Genomic DNA, 22,855 nt, shown 5'->3' with positions numbered 1-22,855 from the left:
TGCAAATAAACAAGCAGCTCTGGAAAACAGTTTGTCTTTGTTTGGATGCTATCTAAGCCAGCAAAGTGCCCTGGAGAGCTTATTCCTCCAAGTTGTGCTCTAGGCTCCATTTCAAGGAAGGGTGGGATATAAGAATAAATTACCACTATCATCACCTCGATCCTAGTCCACTCCCTGCTTACAGCTCAACAGCCTCATGTATGAAGCCGTCCGAATATATTTCACTGCCCATGGCAAGGAACAAGATGTCACCCCCAATTCCATGTAGAGAAGCTGATTGGGCTGGCAGTTGGATGAGTTGTGAGGCACCTTGCTGAACTTCTGAAAGCAGGATTCTGCATGAGAGGATCCTGCGCTGGCACATCACTCAGCCCCATCCTGACCCGAATAGTGCAATCACACCAATTCCATCCTCGGTGTTCCACAAGCTCCAGGCATAAACTTAAGGGAGCCACATCTGAAGAGATTCTTCACCACTGCAATAAAGGGAAAAGACATTTAAAGGAGAGACCTAAAGATAACTGACTTTCCAAAGAGTGCATCCTGATATCTGGCTGCAAAGCGTGAAAGCATAATGTGTTTTCTGCAGCAGCAGCAGCATCAAAGCATGAAGAGAATACGAAAACAGCTGGTGGAACATCATGAGGGAGGCAATTAGTTTTTATAGTGAAAGGCCTGAAGATATTTCATCTTTGCCTTTGGATCAGGTGTGCCCCTCTCTGCTCCCCACACCTTTTCAATGGTTGCATGACAGACAGAAAGCAACAGGGCAACTCCATCAGCAAAAATGAAAATGCAGATCTGCATTTATTTATTAGATTGCTGCCTGCCATACTGTCTTGGCGGAGGGGGGACAGGGACTACAGCACCTTTAGCAGAAAAGAAAGAAAGAAAGAAAGATGACAACTCTTCCTTGAACTGCTCTATTTCCTCCCTTGACATAGTTCACTGGCTTGCATGTGAAACTCTGTCAATCTTCCCATTGCCCTTTAATCGTAGTAACATATAGGAAAGTTGGTAGAGAAAGCAACACAACATAGTAACCAGTCTTGGCTTCCTCATTTTTGCAGAGTACCATCAAGGGCTCCCTTGCAGCTTCTGCTTTTAATGGGATGTGGAGGTCATCACAAATGACCTCACTGAACAGCTACTGAGGAATCCTTTAGAAGGCAAGCAGAACATGGTTTCCTGGACAGCAGACATATGCACAAGCTGATAGACTTCCCCTGATTCATAGTCACGCTTCTCTTTTCATATATTTTCCCCTGTTTTACATGGTTGTGTCAAGAGGTCAACCTTAGTAACAGGAGCTGCAATGTTTAGCCAAATAAATGAATGGATTATTACTTATTTTTTATTTATTAAATTTCTACACTGCTCTTCATCCGAAGATTACCGGGCAGTTACAATATAAAAACACAAAAATAAATCCCATATTAACAAACAAAAACAACACACCCACCCAACATGTCCCTTCATTAACATCTAAAAGAGAGAGAAAATCAAGTACTTAGAAAAATTGTATGTGGTAGGCACTACCTTAGAAGAAGACATTCCCATTTCTCTCCTACATATTAGGGCATATTTCTCCAAAGATGGGGCCTGATGTGACATGAACATCCTAAAACAAATTCCCACCCACCTTGTGAACTATTTTATGTATTAACTGGTTGATTAAAAAGTCATTTAATCAACCAACCAAGGTTTCTTAAACCAGCTGACAGCCATAGCTCATAGCTATATATAATGATAACTCTCCCCACTACACACACACAGCAGGCCAGAGATGTCTTAGGATGTGGTGCTTATTGGGGATGTGAACATAAAACATAAGAGAAGGCCTTCTAGGTGAAATGCTGGATCCATGTAATCCAAACTTCCCCAACCTGGTGGCCTCCAGAGATGTTTTGAACAAGCTGCCATCAGCCCCAACCATGGCCATGCTAGCTGGGACTGATGGGAATCATATTCCAAAAGAATCTAGAAGGCACCAGAGTGGGGAAGGTATATTTAGTCCAGCATCCTATTACCAACCATACCCAGCCAGGTGCTTCCAGAAAGCCCACAAGTTGGACAAAGGCAACTGCCCTCCCACATTGTTTGTCACTCACCAACTGGTATCTGGGGTTTTTCATTTAGCTATCATAAAGCATAGGTTCCAAAACTGTGATCTGTGAATCAACAGAGGTCTGCAGACTTCATTTAGGTGGTCCACAGTGTGTCTGTGGATTTGTGTTTGAAGATGGGAGACAGCAGCACATCCACCACATTGAATATTTTCATTTTTATTCTTGCAGTTTTATTCTTATTGCTTCTTTCATTTATGTTGCATTTTATGGTATATATTCTATGGAAGTACAATTTCTACATAAGGCAGAAAAATCATTACATGGTCTGCCAAGGCAGCAGATGGTTGCAGAGTCTCATAGCTCCACCTGTATGGGCAGCAGAAAAGCACAAAGGTTGTACAGGTTATTTTTTTTCTGAGGAAGAAGGGGATCCCACATAATCTTTGTTAATGTAGATAAATATAAATTTTAAAGTTAGCATTCTAAATATTTCCGGAGGGACCTGCCATCAGATTTTCTTCTTTGGCTCGCCAAAATCGTAGTTTGATTTCCTTAACATTAAAGTCGGCCCAGCTATTTTCATGCCCTGATGCATGACATTTCCTATTATTTTCCTCAAAACATCTGACATTTTAGGAAACAAAACATTTCCTGTCATATCTCTGCCTGTCAATGTTATCTTTATTCAGCATTCAATGTCTTGACTCAATGGAAGTTGCTGGCCTTGATAACATCTTGTGGCAGTGGGTTCCACAAGCAAGTATCCGAACAAATAGGTTCATTCTTTCCCGTACCCTTTCATTGAAAAGCCTCCTTGTATTCCTGCACTGCATGCCTTAAAAGCAGAAAGTGCGTAGGAGGACTCATTTCATTAATGAGTTCCCTTCCTTCCTCCCCTCCCCTCTTTTTGCTGCGTTAATGTGGGAGCTCAGCATGACTTAGCACTGAGCTATTTCTGGAATGGTTCATGCAGCCTCCGAAAGCTGCCGAGGCTTCTCTGTTCAGAAATAACTCGCGCTTAAGAGCTAGCAGGTCTCAGTGCTGTCATTGTTTTGCACTAGTGAGCACAGATTTGCCAGGATGGCTGCGTCAGTTTTGCAGAGGAAGGGTGTTTAATTTTACTACCCATGCTGCTAAGTGCATGAAGAGGCAACTGACAGGCAATCCTATGGAAGGCTGCAATGCAAACAGGCCTATGCGAAAGATAAAAAATCCATTCTGAGGATATCTAATATTGATTTCTCTCCCCGGTTTGTCTCAAAAATATCTGCACTAAATATTTGTGCGTTGACTTTTTCAGCCAATCAACACATGGTGACGTCACAATGCCACATAGCCAATCAGATACAGCATTGTGACACTATTGAGGGCAAATGCAGCCAGTTCGGAGTGAGGGCAATGCTTCCCATATCACATTGCCCTCATTTTGCAGGGATGTTTCAAGAGAGTTTATTGGTGATGATTTCAGGCAGGATAGAGAGGGAATTTCCTCGTAGGTATGTTGAGCAAAACTTCACATGCCCTAGTACAGGCCTCTCACCGAATCATAGTATAGGCCTCTTCTCACCAAGCCCTTTTTGCTGTCATAACTGATTGAGTTCAGCCCTAAATCTTTTAGGGAAAGGGAAAGGGACCTCTGACCGTTAGGTCCAGTCGTGACTGACTCTGGGGTTGCGGCACTCATCTCGTGTTATTGGCCGAGGGAGCCGGTGTACAGCTTCCAGGTCATGTGGCCAGCATGACAAAGCCGCTTCTGGTGAACCAGAGCTGCGCAATCTTTTACCCCGACCTATAAAAGACAAAACATTTATCAGTTTTTATAAGATAGATAGATGATAGATAGATAGATGATAGATAGCAGTTGTAATTGTTATATTTTGCTTGCTTACAGGTACCAGGTGGAAACATTCCTCTTTTCTCAGGTCTTTGGCTAATTAAACAATGTATGTAATGGCTTTTTAAACTGGGGTGTGTGTTGTTGTTGTTGTTTTGTTTGTTATTATGTTATATATTTTTGTGTTTTCATATTGTAAACTGTCATGTGATCCACAGTGGTGGAGGAAGCCGCTCGGGCACCCAGAGCGGCAAACATGATGTGCACCCTGGGGTGGGGCGTTGCAACATAGCGCACATGTGCGTCGTCGCTACGTACAACGCATGCGCAGTACGTGGCAACGCTACACAAGCGCGCTACGTAGTGGTTTGCCAGTGGTGCAGTGCTGGGATCCTATGATTGTGGCTGCAGCCGCGAACGGAGGATCCTCTACATGCAGCTGCGGCGGCATGATGGCTGCTTGCGCCACTGCGACGGAGCACCACCTTGTCACCGCCGGAGATGTGGCACCAGGAGTGCACTGCCCCCCCCCCGCCCCCCCGTTGTGACGCCACTGGTGATCCATGGAAAAGGACGGTATATAAATTAAATAAATAGAGCAAGCAAATTATAATATAATATAATATAATATAATATAATATAATATAATATAATATAATATAATAATACCGGGTATAATATATAATATTCACTGCTATGATTTACAATCCCAGGGCATGGAAGCTGGGCAGACCTTCGGAATGTGGGAGCTGAGGGAAACTAGCAAGCTGAGATCAGTGGCCGTGGTTTTTTTTATGTGCTCTCTGCGGCGAGCAAGGGTGTCAAAAAGCAAGGGACTGTAACCTTTTCCTCAAGGTTCAATGGGGTTTTTGTGGGTGCCAACTACAAAAATTACCTTCTTCCCGTTAGCTTTGATGTATGTTTCTTTTTTAGTTTCCACATTGATGTCATTTGTGCTAGATAAATAGTGTGGAACACATCGTTTACTTTGAGGGGACATTACGAAGCACTTAGCATTTTGTCAACTATAGACACTAGAAGCACTATTTAGATTAGAATCACAGAATTGTAGAGTTGAGACCCAAAGGGTCACCCAGTTCAACTCCCTGCAGTGTAGGAGCCGCAGCTAAAGAATCTCTGACAGATGGCCACCCAACCTCTTCTGGAGGCAAGGTGCCACTGCAGAGTAATTTTCTTCGGCAATTGCCACAGGAAAAGGTTTAGGAAGGGTGAGAGGTCAGGCCTTAAGGGAAGAATCCTTCCTGTTTGAGTAGTGGAAAAGGCTTACAACCAGAAGACCTGTGAGAAAAGAAGAGAAGGAAGCTCTGCCAGACCGGGGTTGGGATTTGGAGGAGCTACCGTACTCAGGCGAAATACAACCTTGTCCCGATTCCGTGTAAGGGAATACGTCCCCATCATTCTGCTTCATCCTAGGTGAAGGAGGAGCTGCACAGAATCAGTTATAGCCTGTGCAGGCAACAATCCTCACATATGGTCCCCAGCTTTTTACACATGCATGGACCCTTGTAGCGGGTAGCAGCAGCAGGGCCTCCAATATCATACCTCCAGCAGATCCCATAAACCTCCTGGGTGGCTCTGCAAAGCTGGCCACAAGGGGGGCAGGCACCAAAAGCCGTCCTGGCCCAGGGCACTATTTATTATAGGGTCAGCGCTGTAAGTAAGGTCTGAAGGAACGTGAAGCAACAGGCTTGCTGGAGCTAAGCAGCTCCTGAGTTTTTTCAGTGCCTAGGTGGGCGACTGCTTGACAATCATATATGTACCCCACCTTGAGTTCCATGATGGAAGAAAGGTAAAGATGAAATGCTTGTATAACATACAAATTTCACTCCATGAGATGTGCTGATTAGGTTTCGGCAAGTATATCTAGGTATTCCTGTGACATCGAGACAGATCTTCCATGTTCAGAAGTAGTCTACCTCTGAATACCAGATGTTCAGGACACATCAGCAGAGAGCTGTTAGCTTCCCAGAGACATCTTGCTGGGTGACCACTGTTGAAAGCAGGATACTCAGATTTCATCAAGGAGGGTGTTTTATGTCTTCATATTTAAAGAGTAGAATATACTCAAGACATATTCAGCACTAATTAGTGTCAGCTCTGCAGGTTATTTTGCATTTTTTAAGGGTGCTGTTGATCCAGAGGACTAACTTTAAAGAAAAACAAACAAAAAACACTGCAGCATTTCAGAAGGACATCCTGTGCCTGCATTGCAAAGGGTTATTTGTGTTATTCACACTGTCCTTTGGGATGTGTGGTTGTGCCTAAGAGGAATGTATGGTCATTAAAACAGAAAGTATATTCAATGGGGAAAATACTTATGTTAGCACAAGGTTATAGCATAAAGTTAATATAATTCACATAGCCCGCAGCAAGGAAATGCAAAATTGATACAAAATTGAGCAATTGCTGAATGATTTCATTTTGCTCTGAAAAACCCTCCATATGTAACATATATGACTGATAAATCATTACATAACATTATTGTTTAAATCAAGGCGGGAACAGTATCCACCCCTCTCTTCAAGAGCATTGGCTATTCTTCTACAGTTCTCCACAACATATTTTTGTGAAGAGGGATTTTCAACTCTGACAAATATGAAAGATCAGAAAAGAGAAAGGGTTTTTTGTGTTGATGAGGAGATGAGAGCTTGTTTGTCTCAAATTAGACACAGTGTAAATGAGATTGCCCAGAAAAAGCAAGCTCACACCTCTCACTGAGTTTGTACACATACTTACGGTAGGGTACATATGTAAGAGGCTTGTTTGTAATTATATTTTGAGAATGATTCATGTTCTTCTGTAGCTGCATTGTTTTATACTTTTAGGATGTCCCATGATCATATTATAAAGTAGTTGTGCTTTATGTTATAAATCAAGCACTGCTAGGAGTATACAGTAAAGGGACCCCTGACCATTAGGTCCAGTCGTGGACGGCTCTGGGGTTGCGGCGCTCATCTCGCTTTACTGGCCGAGGGAGCCGGAGTACAGCTTCCAGATCATGTGGCCAGCATGACTAAGCCGCTTCTGGCGAAGCAGAGCAGCACACGGAAACGCTGTTTACCTTCCCGCCGGAGCGGTACCTATTTATCTACTTGCACTTTGACGTGCTTTCGAACTGCTAGGTTGGCAGGAGCTGGGACCGAGTATTTTAATGGCAGATTCCTAGCTCAGTTACACATGTTTGTACAAGTTACAGGTAGGTAGCCGTGTTGGTCTGCCGTAGTTGAAACAAAATAAAAAAAATCCTTCCAGTAGCACCTTGGAGACCAACTAAGTTTGTCATTGGTATGAGCTTTCGTGTGCTTCTTCGTGTGTATCTGAAGAAGTGTGCATGCACATGAAAGCTCATACCAATGACAAACTTAATTGGTCTCTAAGGTGCTACTGGAAGGAATTTTTTTATTTTGTTTCAACCTGTTTGTACAGTCTTCTACAGCAAGATCCTTTCCACTTCATGGTCTTCTTGCATCTTGCATCACTAAACAGAGTCAGAATTTCTCAGACATGCATAGGTGGTACACAGAAAGGTCTACAGGCATATGCATTGGCAAACTATAGGACCTTGTTGTCCAATGCATCTTTCAAGATACAAGAAAAAAAATGACATGTTAGGTAAGGAGACCTTAAGAGCATGAGTGCAATAAGACTGGGGAGATAGGGACTAAGGACTCTAGGAGGGCAATACTGGCTGATTCTCCTCCCTGATGGCTCCACCAGATCACATGCCAGGACAAGGAGCTGTAGTACTGGCTGTCCCAGGAAGGTGCCTTGTACCCCTGGCTCAGCAAATGCCTTTCTCTAAACAATAAGCGGAAAAGGAACTGATGGAAACCAGGAATGTCAAAATAAACATGGCCAGTCCAAGAGAACAGCAGGCTTGGGATGGCTGAGGCAATACCCTAGTGAGAAAGTGGCTTCTTTGGATTTGCATGGCTGATTTTCACGCTGCCAGCAAATATATATTAGGGAGAGCACACAACTCACTGAGGCAAATCCCTGAGAGACAGGGCATTTAGATGGTGTAACTTCCATCCATTCTTGAGACGCACATTGTGGGTTTGGAGATCTGGGCGAAAGGTACACTCGGCAAACCCCATCATTACGCCTCTACGCTTCTCATTCCCGTCTAGGATAAATGCCAAGGCAGCATAAGAAACCACTGGCGGAACAGGGCCCCTTTGCACAGTAAGTGCCTTGCGGTTGGTAGGCTATCTCAATCTTTTTGGAGCAACAACTCGTAAGGACAAGATGACAGAGCCAGAGGCTAATTTCTTTCTCATTTTTTCTTAAAGGTGTTGAGACTCAAGCTTCATCCACATTTAAGGCAGTATCATCTGCTGAGAGGTGCAGAAGGGCTGCCTAGTGGTCCAGGAACTGATGTTGCAGCCTTGCACCTGCTCCCCCCCCTCCCCACACACAGAGAGAACATGGTGTGCACGGTAAGTGGGACAGATGTGAATGGCCTCTCTAGCTGCCTGTTGTCTAAGCCTCTGCCTCTTAAATTCAGTTAAAGAGTTAGTATGAAGAGTAGAATGCTGTAAGGACAGGAAGTAGTAGGAAATGACAACAGAATAAAAGTCCCATATATGGGGCAATTCAGTGCCGGATTTACACTTAAACTAAACAAGCTATAGCTTAGGACCCCACTCTCTTGGAGGGCCCCCCAAAAAATTAAAGGAAAAAAAACCTGGATGTACATTTCCAAAATATAAGATAAAAAAACAAATAAAATAAAACCTACATACAGCAAAAATGTTTTGTGTTGTGTAGGTTCCTATGATGTAAGTAATGGCCCCTGCCTGCTAGCCTGCCCCCTAAAATATCACTGGTTTGCTCATTTCTATATATAGGGTGCCTACATTCTGCATGGACTGGTTGCATGGCAACATGTGCAAATGGCTTTAGATATGGTACCTATTAAGTCAATAAATTACCATATAGCATATATTCCACACACAAAAATAGTGACATGTTGACAAAGGACAGCTGGACATATATAAAGGGCCCCATTACCTTCAGTAGCTTAGGGCCTTGTCAAACCTAAATCCGGCCCCGAACAATTGCAGATTGCCCTTTGATGGCAGGAATATCTTTGAGCTGCTGGACAGAGGCAGTGGGCTCGTGGGTCAGAGCAGTTGCTACCCTGAGTCCTTTCCAATGCTCTGACTAGCCACATGACTCATTAGTTAGTGGTAATGCAAGTCTTGTGTTCTAACTACTGATTACCGTTTTCCAACAGCTGTGGGTCATAGCACTGTTTTATGCACCGCAGATGTCTGTAAAAGGCAGCATCCTGACCGTACCACGGGATGGAATTGGTTTCTCTGGGGGCATACTAAGAATGCAATTTCTATAAAAAACAAAACCACGTGATTTATGGCTATTAGTCTCATTTCCTCTCTTTGACTTAACTTTGCCAGCTCTTTGGAGGGCTGCTATCCTGACCCAGGGGATTTCTCTGACTGCTCATCAAGAGCCGCGACACGCCCTTCAGCCTGCTCCTGCAAAGAATGAAAACTACCACTGTTGCTCTGTGGGTATCGAATGCTCTCTAGGGATAGGCACAATGGGCACGAATGTACCCTGAAGGCTTGCTTGGTCACATTGCAAGCCTCTAGCACGGTAATTGTGTGCTTTCTCTTGCTTACAGAGAGATTTTGCTTATAAATCTTGCCTGGTCTTGCCCAGGAATTGTGACCTAAACCCACTTACTTAGCTAATAGAACCTATTCCCAAAGATGCTTGTTTACAGATGTGCCTCTAGGAGAGGAATTAAAAACAGACAAGCCGAAATGTACCACAAACATTGATTGTAGGCCTTTTCTTTCTTTCTAATGCGAAAATACAGGAATGTATTCGATGTAAACTTTAAATTGATTGACAGCCCAGTCTGTGGAGTCACTTCAACAGCTGTGGTGCAAGATGGGGCTGAAGTGGCATCCTGTTCAATGCAAAGGAGAAAGGACCTAAAGCTTTGTTTCACTTGCCTCACATTCCTTAAAAATCCCCCTTTCCTGTTAGAACTATAAACTGCACTGACCGCAGAGTTCACTGGGGTACTCCAACAGCCCTTCAGCCCCATGTAAGGATTATCAAACATCAGCTGCATGTAGGAATGGGGGAGAAATTCTATCCAACCCACATTTAAACTCCAATCTACCTAATCCTCACTTTCTGAAACAATACATGAAGAGAAATACAGACATCCTTTCTTCAGCCAATTCATGTGTACAAAATTGCATATACTGTACAAAGGGAAAGTTGGCACAAAAATCACATCTTTTTTAAAAGAGCAATAAAAATGCATTATATTACAAAACATGTGCGTTACAAAAATGTGTTTATCAGGTGAGATGGCATACAATAATGTGCTCGTGTGGAGAAATTCGCACTAATGAAATTTCATGAGCACTTAAAAAAAAAAAGCAACACACCCCACAAACTAATGTGGAAATATGGACAGCCAAATTTCAGACTGACAAAACCAAAAATGACAAGTTACCCATGTCACTTAAAACTGTTTCTTAGAAAGAAAATAGAAAACAAAACATACACATTGATACATGCTTAGCTGTATACAAAGGTTTCCCTATGAACAGCTGTTTTTAAAAACATTTTTAGACAAAGCTATCGTTTAAACTTGGGGCTTCTAACATGGCACCTTCAGACAACCCCCATGGTACCTTTCCATTTTCTTTTACAATGAATTTGAAGGGGGTGGCTGTTTAATTGCAGCTGTATGCCTGTTTTATTTTTATTTGTGTTTCATTTGTCTTGGAGTACGTGTCAGTTTTTTGCCTGTTGTTTGGAGGGGGGGCAGAAGAGACTTCTGAGCATTGTCTGTTTTACTTCTGTGAAATGGCGGCCATTATAGCTTCTAAGATTTCAAAATGTGCCCCTGCCCCACCAAAAAAAAAAAAGTTTAAACAATTTCCATCAACCAAACAAACAGACAACATTTACCATTTTTTGCAAAGCTGTTCTCAGTTCTTTCAGACACACAGTTGACCTACAGATAACCACCTTCCCTATTCTTCCTCGCTGCTGGCAAACACAGGTAGGCATTTCCTTCACCTTTGCCAGCTCCCACCAAGTATCTCCTTGCTTAGTCAATTCTGAGCTTCCCTTCGCTGACATTGGTACGGTTAAGCTTCAGAGGATCAAATCTGACTTCCAGAAAGAACAAGCTTCAGTACTTGAAGTCTTGTCATTACCATTTGCTCCCTGTACCACCTGAAACTCAAGAGCAGCTGAATAGTCACATTTCACAGGGCTGTCTATCCCCAGCAAAGTTAGGGGGATTTTTGGTGACTTTGTAATGGTGGATTGGCAAATTTTGAAAATTCTGTCTTATCTTTGAATTTTATTTAAAAGTTCTATTCGATTAAATTTACACCCTGCACCCTCCTCAAAAGGAGCCCAGGGTGGCACTACAATGTGGATATGTTGAGTGTCTCTTCTTTCCCCTCCCTCCCTCTTCAAAAGCCTTGCCGCTGTTTTAAGTGGCATCTTGGCTGTTCTTATCACCCCAGGCACATTTTCAGCCCCCCTCTCCCCGGGTATCTCATCCCCCCACTTTTTTTTTTAATAGGAAGTGGGCATCTCAATTCCTGCTCTCTTCAGACAAGTCAGAATGGACCCTGCACACACCTTAAAAATTCATCCAAGAAGTCTTTTCTTTTTGACATCCTGCATCTCCAGGCATCTGGGAGAGTAAAACTGGACTTTCCAGAGCACACAGACTGATTTTTTTCCCCTCCCTTCCCCACTCTACCAAGTAATATATGCCCTCTCCCTTCTGTTTTGGAGGATATACCGTAAGTGTTTTAATATCTACTTTTGCCATTTGATCCCCCTACATTAGTAGTTATCCAGCAACCAGCATGAGCCCAGTTTCTACATTTTCTTCCCTCTTTCTTTTAAGCTTTAAAAAAAAAATCAAGTACGCCATGTGCTGCCTTAGCCCTGTATATCCCAGGTTAAGTGAGGGGTTTTGGATCACGATTTGAGTGAGCAAGTGTCTGCCGGATCCGACTCCAGGGTGGGAGAGCACCATTTGCAATCCTGAAGTTTGTGGGGCTCTCTTGAGATTGGGAGGAGCGATTAACTCTCCACCCACAGCTTCTCCAACTCAAATTTCCCTCCCCCCCCAATGGATTAGAACATCTCCTCCAGAAAGTCCCTTTGCAGGCAATGCAAATGCGCTCCTCCCTCTGCTTGTAACTTCAAAAGCAGTTATGATTTTTCTTGTAGCCAAACAATCCAGAATGAAAGAGCTGCACACAAAAACCTACCAGGAACAGCACCTACTGGGATGGGCTGAGCTGAGCTTCAAATGAACAGGAAGTGAACTGGGAGGATATAATGAATTAAGTCTCTACCTGTGACATGGGTGGGGGAACTTTTACAACCCGCCGGCTGCGTTCTGTTCTGGGCAGCCATCCAATGGCCACAGCCAGTGGTGGGCAGAACAACAAATGTAAAATTTTAACTTTGTACGGTAGGCTGCTTTCTACACACACCTTTCTATCCTCTATCTAGGGAAGTAAGAGGTACTGTTAAGGGGTCCAGGCTGGGGAAAGCATTCAGAAAGGGTACAGAGCAAAGTGTGGCCTGGGGAGACTCCGGAGAACCAGGCGGAGAGACTTGGGGGGGCCACATTTGGTGCCCAATGGGAATGGTATCATGGCACCCTCCCTACAAGCCATTCGGGGGGGGGGGGAGAGATGGCTGCCTGCACTGGCCATAATGGGCATTTCTTTCCCAGACATAGGTCTGGGCTGCAAACCACAGATTGAAACAATGGCCGAGGTGGCTTGTTTTTGTTGTTAAAAATAAAACACTCACATATTTAAAGGTAAAACAAGCATTCTCAAAACTCACCCCGTCCCAAACAAGAAGATTAATCCAATATCTGGTAGTGTTTTTCCCCTCCATCCTTCCTGAAATTTGCAAATAATAATAATAATGTTGGAATGAATGCTTCAGCTCAGTCTTGCAACATCTTAATTTAAATCACAGTTTGCTATTGTGGCACCTGTGCCTTCAGAGGCTTTGGATAGCACCCACAGGGCCCCCTAGCCCACTGAAATTTTTCTTGAAAGAAGCATTCCATTGTAGCCAACAGGATGTCGTGGTGTGTGCTCGGTTGCAATGTGCCCAGTTCCCATCGCAGTTTCTTCTGTTTAAATGGGCGCTAAAAGGTCACTGAGCCTTGGCATCAAAGATTTTGCTGTTGCTTTCTGTTTGGGTTATCTCCTGCTTCAGCACTAATTGCAAGCAAATATTCTGTTCTCTGTTGATAAAACTTGTACTCATACTCTTTTCCTAATGGGAGAAACATGCAGTGCAAAATATTTTCAGTTGCCTCCTCACCACAAATGCATGTTGAAAATTGAAAGCTGGGTTGCACTTGTCTAAAACAGCGGAGGGGTGGTTTTTTTAAAAAAAGAAAAATGTAACAAATCCACTAATCTTCTCAAAGAACACTTTGCAATTTTCCAGAGCATGCTGAAATGTTGCCAGTACCAGAGTCCTGCATTATTACTTGGCAATAAATATAACTATCTCTGCACCAACACATTCCTTAGTGAATTTCCAAATTGAAAGCTATTAACTTTGTTCCAATGAACAAATTTATAGGGAGAATGCAGTTGGTTCAAATGAACTGCTTTCTGGCAGCAGACAATCAATCTGGGGAATTTTGATTGAAATTGTTCACATACACATAACCCCAAGAACTGTGGAAATGTTGAGGATGGTAGGAGAGGATATGTTGATTAAATATTATCCTTCCTCACTCATGCTACAGAGCTTGTAGTAGAGCACATTTCCTTGTACATAGCAGGAAGCTAGATGATAGATTTGTTAGAACCATTTGAGTTAAGCAATCCAATCTAGCTTGTCCAGATTGGATTGTTCCTGGTAAATCTCCTTTAAAAGGTAAAGGGACCCCTGACCATTAGGTCCAGTCGTGACCGGCTCTGGGGTTGCGGCACTCATCTCGCTTTATTGGCCGAGGGAGCCGGCGTACAGCTTCCAAGTCATGTGGCCAGCATGACAAAGCCGCTTCTGGCGAACCAGAGCAGCACATGGAAACGCCGTTTACCTTCCCGCTATAGCGGTACCTATTTATCTACTTGCATTTTGACGTACTTTCGAGCTGCTAGGTTGCTAGGAGCTGGGACTGAGCAACAGGAGCTCACCCCGTTGCGGGGATTCGAACCGCCAACCTTCTGATCAGCAAGCCCTAGGCTCAGTGGTTTAACCCACAGCGCCACCCGCATCCCTAAATCTCCTTTAGTTCCCTCTAAAAACAATAATGACACAACAGTCTTATTTTAGAAAGTAATAATAAGGGTTACTTACATTCAGTTCACAGTATGGTCCCGAAGGCAGGCTTTAGCTTGTAGTTACAGATACAGAGAAAAGTGTGAGTTCATCTTCTTGTGCGGGATGAGCCCATGTGCTGCTGGCTGAGAGCCAGCACACAGCAAAAGCATCAAGATGGAATAAGGTGAAAAAGCAAAAGAAGAAGAGGAGGATGGCTGCGTGACCAGCCCTTTTATGGGGTCTCCCGGGGTCATGCCCATCTACCTGGTCACACACAGGGGGAGGATTCTCCAGACCAGGTGTGACAGGAAGTCCTCTTGGCTGGAGCAACACTCCCCTTTGTGTCCAATCTGGGCAAACAGGAAATGTTGTATTTGACTGCTTCAGTGATGTTACATCCCACAAGACAGTCTGTGGGCAGGTAGGATCTCAGCCTGAGTACCAGATGGAGCTGGTAGACAGCTGCCCTGGACACAGAATTGACCTGCACCTCCATGGCTGTAAGTCCAAAATTACTCCCAGGCTGTGCACCTGGTCCTTCAGGGACACAGTTACCCCATTCAGGACCAGGGAGTCCTCCACACCAGCCCACCCCCTGCCCCCCATGAACAGTACTTCTGTCTTGTCAGGATTCAACCTCAATCTGTTAGCCACCATCCATCCTCCAACCGCCTCCAGACACTCACACAGGACCTTCACCACCTTCACTTGTTCCAATTTGAAAGAGAGGTATATCTGGGTATCATCCACATATTGATGAACACCCAGCCCAAACCTCCTGATGATCTCTCCCAGCGGCTTCATTAAAAAGTGTGGGGGAGAGGACGGAACCCTGAGGCACCCCATGAGTGAGAGCCCAGGGGTCTGAGCACTCATCCCCCACCTCTACTTTCTGGACACGGCCCAGGAGGAAGGAGTGGAACCACTGTATAACAGTGCCCCCAGCTCCCAGCTCCTCCAGACGGTCCAGAAGGATGTTATGGTTGATGGTGTCAAAGACCGCTGAGAGATCCAGCAGAATTAGGAAACGCAAAAGGCATTCTAGAGAAAGGAATCAGAAGAGGGTGAAGCAATAGCAGCTCGAGGCCTGTACTTTGCTTTCCAGTGCACCAAAGTTATTATAAAATTTGAATATTCAGAGGAGCCCATGCAGGAAGAGTAGGAGATGTCCAGGAACATCACTGGAAACCACAGCCATAAATCAACTGCCTTGGAGCTCTTCTGAGACTGATTGATTAGAAAAGGATGTCCCAAAGGACAAACATTGAAAATTGAGCAATGGAATATCTCCAGAGAAAACGGGACTCTTTGTATTGCACTTCCTCAATTACAGAATTACATTAATGCACTTGCCAGGAGACAGGCTTCTTCTTCCTTCTTTGGAGTAGTGGCACTGCCATTGAATTGATGGATTATTGTGGCACAGGTACTCCATGTTCCGGGAGCATTAGATCCACTCAACAAGGTGACTTTCGGTTTCCAAACATACGTCACCTGCTCTCAAAGCCCAGGCATACTGTTTGGGAATCACTAAGACTGAGTGGTTGTGTATGATCTCAAAAAGCGAACTGGCTATTTCTGTCTATGTGTTAATTTGTATACATTCCTGCTTCTCAGGATACACACATGTGTGTGTCCACACCATTTGAAGATTTAACAATGGGTGAACTGACCCCTTTGTAGAGGGTTGATGTAAGATTTTTGTTCTGTAAACCTGGATGCAGTCTCTCCTTTTTTCTGAACTTTCCTAATCATGGCTGAATGTTAGTGCTAGTGCACTGAGGACATAATGGACGGGAATACCTAACGCACCCCATCAGCAGAAATTCTGTGCAAGGTTTTCCACTTGCAGAACAAGGCCCCTAAGTTGGCTAATGGAGGGGGGTCCTCCAGAAAAAAAAAACATAACAGCTCGGGGGGGGGGAGAGAGAGAAGAGGGGCAATTGTTCCATCTGGCAAGCTACAATCCTTGTGCAAATGCAATGTTCACAATAGTGTGACATTGAATTCCACGCAGTGGGTTTGATGCCGTGTCCTTTTCCCACCCCAGAATTTTATGATGCAACATTCTCTCCCTAGCTATAGCCACATCTATTTTGTTAACAAATGATTGACATGGAGCCACAGGCATCAATTTAGAGGGAACAAATGGCAGAGGAAGCAACCACAAGTCGCCTGCAATAAGGCGCAGTTCTGATAACAATTTTGGCACCTCAGAATCAGGGCTTATCATACATGCAAATATTGTCTAGATTTGTAAAGTGGATAGACAAATGAACTTTTGTGGCTTCACAGCTTAAGACAGACAGTTCTTACACTCCATCAATGTGTATTCATTCATTGGTCCATGTCATTTTAGGATATGGTCCAGATTTAAGTGTCCTCCAGCTACGTGTGTTCTACAGATCCCATCATAAGTCACTTGTAGTGAGAGCTGCTTAGTCAGAGTTCCCAAGATAGACAAGTTCATCATTTCAGTATTTCTCTCCATTTGTGAATCTGGACACATCTCTCTCTCCCCCCCCTTCCCTTTTCCTGCCATCATATCATCAACTCAGCTGATAGTGAGTGGAAAAAGTTGATAGCAAATGAACCTACACCCTCCCTAGTACCTTCACCATAAAACCCACAAAGTCCACTCACACTGGAAAAGAAGACCACAGCAAACAACCCTTTCCCCTAACAACCAATCACATGGGTGTAGGCAGCGGATGCCTGGTCACTGGCAGTGGTTTTGACAACTGGATGAGTGTTGTGCTGTGTGTGTGTGTGTGTGTGTGTGTGTGTGTGTGTGTGTGTGTAAGGAGTGGGCAGCAGGGTGTGGAAGACTCAGAAATCGCACAACCGTTGCCAAGGCAGAGCTGAGAATCTTTCTGACCTTTATAGTACATGCCCTCTTGACCTCAATACTATGATTGTGTTGATCACTGGTGCTGAGCTCTGTGTGCCACTGTTTATTTATTAAGATTTATACCCCACCCTTCAAGAACATAGCATCATAGAATTGTAGAGCTGGAAGGGACCACAAGGGTCATCTTGTCCAACCCCCTGCAATGCAGGATTTTTTTGCCCAATGTAGGGTTTGAACCCATGACCCTGAGATTAAGAATTTCATGCTCTACTGGCTGACATAATCAGGGCAGCTTAATGTTTTGTTTTTTTGTTTTGTTTGTTTATAGTATAAAATAATGCATAAAAGAAGCTAAAATTGTATGATCTATAACATTATCATAAAATTAATATCATAGTATAAGACATTGTCAAAGTTTGAATGCTGATGGCGGGAAGTTTCTGCTCTTTCAGATTGTGTGCCAAATTATTTCATTATTATTATTATTATTATTATTAGTAGTAGTAGTAGTAGTAGTAGTATTGCAGAAAGGGTAGCTAGTGTTAGTTTGCCTTCTATATAGACGCTTATGCTGTCCGAGCGAAGAAAGAGAACAGAGGGAATTGTCGCAGATCCTTTGCATCCTGGTCATCATCTGTTTGATTTACTTCCATTTGGACGTTGCTACAGGACTCTATACACAAAAACGGCTAGGCACAGAAACAGTTTTTTCCCTTGTGCCATCAAGTTGTTAAATTTGTAGTTGTGTAGCGGAAGGTGAGGCTAGTTATGGGTGGGGTTCCTTTGCTGTGCTATTGTATTGTGAGTGGAACAGTGTTTGTATAAGGTACATTGACATTGCATAATTCCAAGTATGTTTGGTACTTAGCCAATAAATTATTCCCTATTATTATTATTACCAGTATTATTATTATTATTCTCCTTCCAACCTAGCAGTTCGAAAGCACGTCAAAGTGCAAGTAGATGAAAAGGTACCGCTACAGCGGGAAGATAAACGGTGTTTCCGTGTGCTGCTCTGGTTCTCCAGAAGCGGCTTTGTCATGCTGGCCACATGACCTGGAAGCTGTATGCCGGCTCCCTTGGCCAATAAAGCGAGATGAGCGCCGCAACCCCAGAGTCGGTCATGACTGGACCTAATGGTCAGGGGTCCTTTGCCTTTACCAATAATAATAATAATAATAATAATAATAATAATAATAATAATTTATTATTTATACCCCGCCCATCTGGCCGGGTTCCCCCAGCCACTCTGGGCGGCTTCCAACAAAAGAGAAATTCTAAAATACAGAAATCCATCAAACATTAAAAGCTTCCCTAAACAGGGCTGCCTTGAGATGCCTTCTAAAGGTCTGGTAATTGTTGTTCTCTTTGACCTCTAGTGGGAGGGCATTCCACAGGGTGGGTGCCACTACCGAGAAGGCCCTCTGCCTGGTTCCCTGTAACTTGGCTTCTCGTAGCGAGGGAACCGCCAGAAGGCCCTCGGAGCTGGACCTCAGTGTCCGGGCAGAACGATGGGGGTGGAGACGCTCCTTCAGGTATACCGGACCGAGGCCGTTTAGGGCTTTAAAGGTCAGTACCAACATTATTATTATTATTATTATTATTATTATTATTATTATTATTATTATTACCATCATCATCTCACCCTTCCTCCCAAAGGAGACCAGGGGTGGCATACACAGCATTGATAAAGCATTTCAAACCACAATGTCCTGCCTTTTTACCCCCTTTCACTTCACTCACTTTTGTCAACTGTGAGCCTAGGGGCAGGCAATTGTCCTTTAAAATGCATCATGGAAAGCCTGGTAATTTCCCAAAGCCTTATAAATTAAAGGGAATGGCAATTATGAGAATACGTAACCAAGGAGATGAAAAACTCTATGATCCGCAACCAGTTCATGGTTTTAGGAACATAGGAAGCTGCCTTTTACCAAGGGCAGACCATTGTTCAATAGAGCTCAGTACTGTTGGCACTGACTGGCAGCACATTTCACACAGGGTTCTCTCCTGGCACTACTTAGAGATGCCAGGGTGATCTTCTGCATCGGAGATCTTCTGCATGAAAAGCAGGTGCTCTACCACTAAGATGTGGCCCTTTCTGATAGTCTTGGAATCTTACTTAAAGCTTATGAGTTCAGCAGTACTGGCCCTTTAAGACTGCAGAAAGGAGAGGGCTGCATTGAGCTTTTGTAGATCAATTTGGAATGTTCAGGCAGCTGAGTAATTTGAATGATTGAATCCAGGCGCTCAAAGTGGGAGGGTGGGAAGAAGCATAAGAGTTCTATGTAAATTCCAACACCTGCCCCATATACTGTCTTTCAGGGCCCACATCTTTCAGTGCCTCTTCAATTGTTGTCGTTGTTGGGGTGGGGGGGGGGGTGATTCCGAATCTTTCAATGTGCTGGATGGTTAAAAAAATATTATGTTAGATGCCACTTAAATTACTGTTTAAAAATGAAAGTAAATAAAAAGCATGCAAAGCTTTCTGATTCAAAGGAGAGTTATTTAGATCGACAACATGAAAACACTTGCAACATACAAAAGGATTACCTATAGATGCAGACTTTGGACAAACATTTTGATCTCTGGAATGAGTTTATACAAAATGTATTAGGTTATTCACTGCAGGAGGCAGTGGAAGACAGGAGTGCCTGGCGTGCTCTGGTCCATGGAGTTACGAAGAGTCGGACACGACTAAACAACAACAACAAGTAGGTTATTAGCAACCGTATCTATATGAGGATAATAATATCACATATCTATACAATCCATAGAAAGGAAATTGATTTTATTTACTGTATTACACTGTACTTTTCACATGGTTTTTCTTTTTTCTTCTCTTTTTCACATTTCTTTTTTTCTTTTATCACATTATTCCTTCATAAAAGAAAACTTTTCAATAAAATATCAAAAAATAAATAAAAGACTTGTAAATATTTTTTGATTGAAATGAGAGTTATTTAGATCCCCATTTTTATGACATGATATGAAAACTCTGCTGTGATTTTAAAAGCTGCTGACTTCACACACACACACACACGCGTATCACATACTCCATCTTTCCTTGTTCTATGTTCAGGCTGCAGAGCTACAATTTCATAGGGGTTGATACAGAAGACATTAACAATGCAATCTTAACTATTTTTCCTCAGAGGTTCCATTGAAATTGATGGGACCAGCGGCAGAGGAAGCTGCTCAGGCACCTGGGGCAGTGTACCCAGTGGTGGGGCAAGCCGCCCATAGGGGCGGGGCCCTCTGGAGTCCAGGGCAGTCTTGAGCAGGTTGGCCGCCCTGGCGCTGAGGGGCGGAGATCGCTCCAGCGCCCCCACCCTCGCAGGGCGCAGCATGGTTTCCGCGCGGCGCCCTGCCTACTGGCGCACCGCGCCACCGGGGGTCTACCTAGAGCCGGCCCTGCTGGAGTCTGCATCCCTCCTCTCACTCAGCCACCCTACAGCTGGGGGGAGGCAGCGGGCGGACTGTTTGGGCAGCGCAGAGCCTGTACGCGCCCAAGCCACCACATCTCTCCTGGGCGCGCTGCCTAGAGACGGCCCTGCTTCAGAGCATGGGAATTTCGTGTGAGAGAGTTTAGGGGGTTCATTTAGAGGCTGCAGCCGCCGCCGCAGAGTCGTCGGGCCCGCTGGCCCTGTAGCCCCGCCCACATTCCCACTTTGCGGCCCCTCCCCTCCCGTGCCTTGGCCCCGCCCCTGAATGACCATGGCTTGCCCCCCCCCCCAGTTTTGATCCTGGGTACGCCCATGGGCCCCGCGATGAGTGCCACCCAACGTTTTGTCACCCCCTCAGTGGTGACACCGGGGGCGGCCCACACCCACCGCAACCCCTTCCTCTGCCCCTGGATGGGGCTTACTCCCAGGTAAGTAGAGGAGAACTGCAGTCGTAAGTCATAGCATTTTTCTCTCCCCTGACTTTATATTGTAGGTGACAATGGTGTACTAGAAACCAGCAACTTAAATGCTGCTTTAGTGGTCATTTTGCCTCTCTGCCCATGTTCAGATGGACTGCCAACTTTTTTTTTAAAAAAAGTGCTACATATACATTCATTCATTCATCTATTTTTGCAAAACTTTGTTTATAAAAGTGTGATCATTTGTTAAAAATTATTGTGAAAGCACTTGAAAGATTACTGGGAGGTGGGTGCATCACAGCCACAAACCAGTCAGACAACTAGCTTCTGCAGCTAATTGGTTCAAAGGGATCTCCCCCACCCCACCCCGAGTTCAACTCCATTTTATTAAAGCTAGAATTCAATCTGTCAAATAACATTACCTACAGGACTGCAATCCTATTTGTCTCCCTACATTCTGTAAAATTTCCACACGTATGGAAACACGAAATGCAGAACAACCCCCACCCACACACCATCATGCATGCATTCCATTCACTCTTGTAAGCAGTACGTCCATTGCAAAAGCACACTCGTGCACCACACCAGATTCTCCAAAACTCAAACTGGATTTTGTGTAGGAGTTTTGCCAATGTCAAAAATGAAAAGAACAATTGTGACACTCCTATTATAGTGCATAAGTGTTGGGGTGTCGTCAGCACTAAAATGGAGAACACAGATTTCATCTCATCTTGCCATCACTGCCCTTCAGTAGCAGGCCTTATTTGCTTCTGCTGTATATAAAAGGATGTAAATTGTAAGGAACTGACAATTGTCTATTTGGCTACAAGGAAAGTATGTGTACGGTAAGGTAAAGGACCCCTGGATGGTTAAGTCCAGTCAAAGGTGACTATGGGGTTGCAGCACTCATCTCGCTTTCAGGCCGAGGGAGCCAGCATTTGTCCAAGGACAGCTTTCCGGGTCATGTGGCCAGCATGACTAAACTGCTTCTGGCGCAACGGAACACCGTGACGGAAACCAGAGTGCATGGAAACACCATTTACCTTCCTGCCACAGTGGTACCTATTCATCTACTTGCACTGGTGTGCTTTTGAACTGCTAGGTTGGCAGGAACTGGGACAGAGGAATGGGAGCTCACTCCATTGCACCGATTTGAACCACTGACCTTCTGATCAGCAAACCCAAGAGGCTCACCACAGCGCCACCCACGTGCTGAAAGTACATGTAGAAGTACAAGATAAATATAGTGGCATAAGATGATTTCAGCTGCTTACTTATCTTTTTGTTTTTAACAAATGTAGTTGAAATTGACATTGCTAAAAAGATTCATAATACACCTCCATCTCATTCTTCCAATATTTACTATACAGGAAATGATTGGGGGTAGAATAGACAGGTGCAACAGGTGGAGAAGGTCAGCGATATATCAACCAGCACATTGGACCTCCATCAAATTAGCTGATGTGCAGCTACTCTTTGTAAAGGTATTAATATGACTGCTGTTTTCTAAATCTGTACAATTTGTTCAAGACAACTTTTGCTTCATTTTGTTTTAAACAGATTTGAAATTTCTTATTTATACATAATAAATACAGGCCCTAAATAACCCCCCTGCACTCTGCGGGAATCTTCTGCACAGTGAATTTATTGAACACATAGAGGGCTTCACTATAAATGGATGCAACATATCTGCTGGAAATTCCCAGACCTGTTTCCTTCCTGCAACTGGAATTTTAATATGGGGACCAACCACCACATGTCATTGTTTCCACAACACGAATCAAATGGCAGATGCCCATCTTGACCCATTTTCTGACTTTTGGTTTTGAAGTGCTTGCATTTCATAGTGTATGACATATGGCTGCCCTGCAGTTTCTCAGCTGGAA

The 22,855-nt window shown here is 44.0% G+C and overlaps 1 long non-coding RNA gene across 2 annotated transcripts; it reads right to left on the bottom strand.

Moving 5' to 3' along the window:
* Positions 1-995: 995 nt before the first annotated feature.
* On the bottom strand, positions 996-22,183 carry LOC148685063 (uncharacterized). 2 transcript variants are annotated; one of them, XR_015950909.1, is made up of 3 exons: positions 22,135-22,183; positions 3,610-3,858; positions 996-2,435 (listed from the first exon to the last, which is right to left on the bottom strand). It is a non-coding gene; the product is annotated as an uncharacterized LOC148685063 (long non-coding RNA). The 2 variants fall into 2 exon arrangements; XR_015950908.1 differs by lacking the exon at positions 22,135-22,183 and adding an exon at positions 8,938-10,177.
* Positions 22,184-22,855: the final 672 nt, after the last annotated feature.

This window comes from Zootoca vivipara, chromosome 7 (genome assembly GCF_965207765.1).
Source record: "Zootoca vivipara chromosome 7, rZooViv2.hap1.1, whole genome shotgun sequence".
Classification (NCBI taxonomy): Eukaryota; Metazoa; Chordata; class Lepidosauria; order Squamata; family Lacertidae; genus Zootoca; species Zootoca vivipara.
This window is presented reverse-complemented; position numbering and strand designations above follow the sequence as displayed.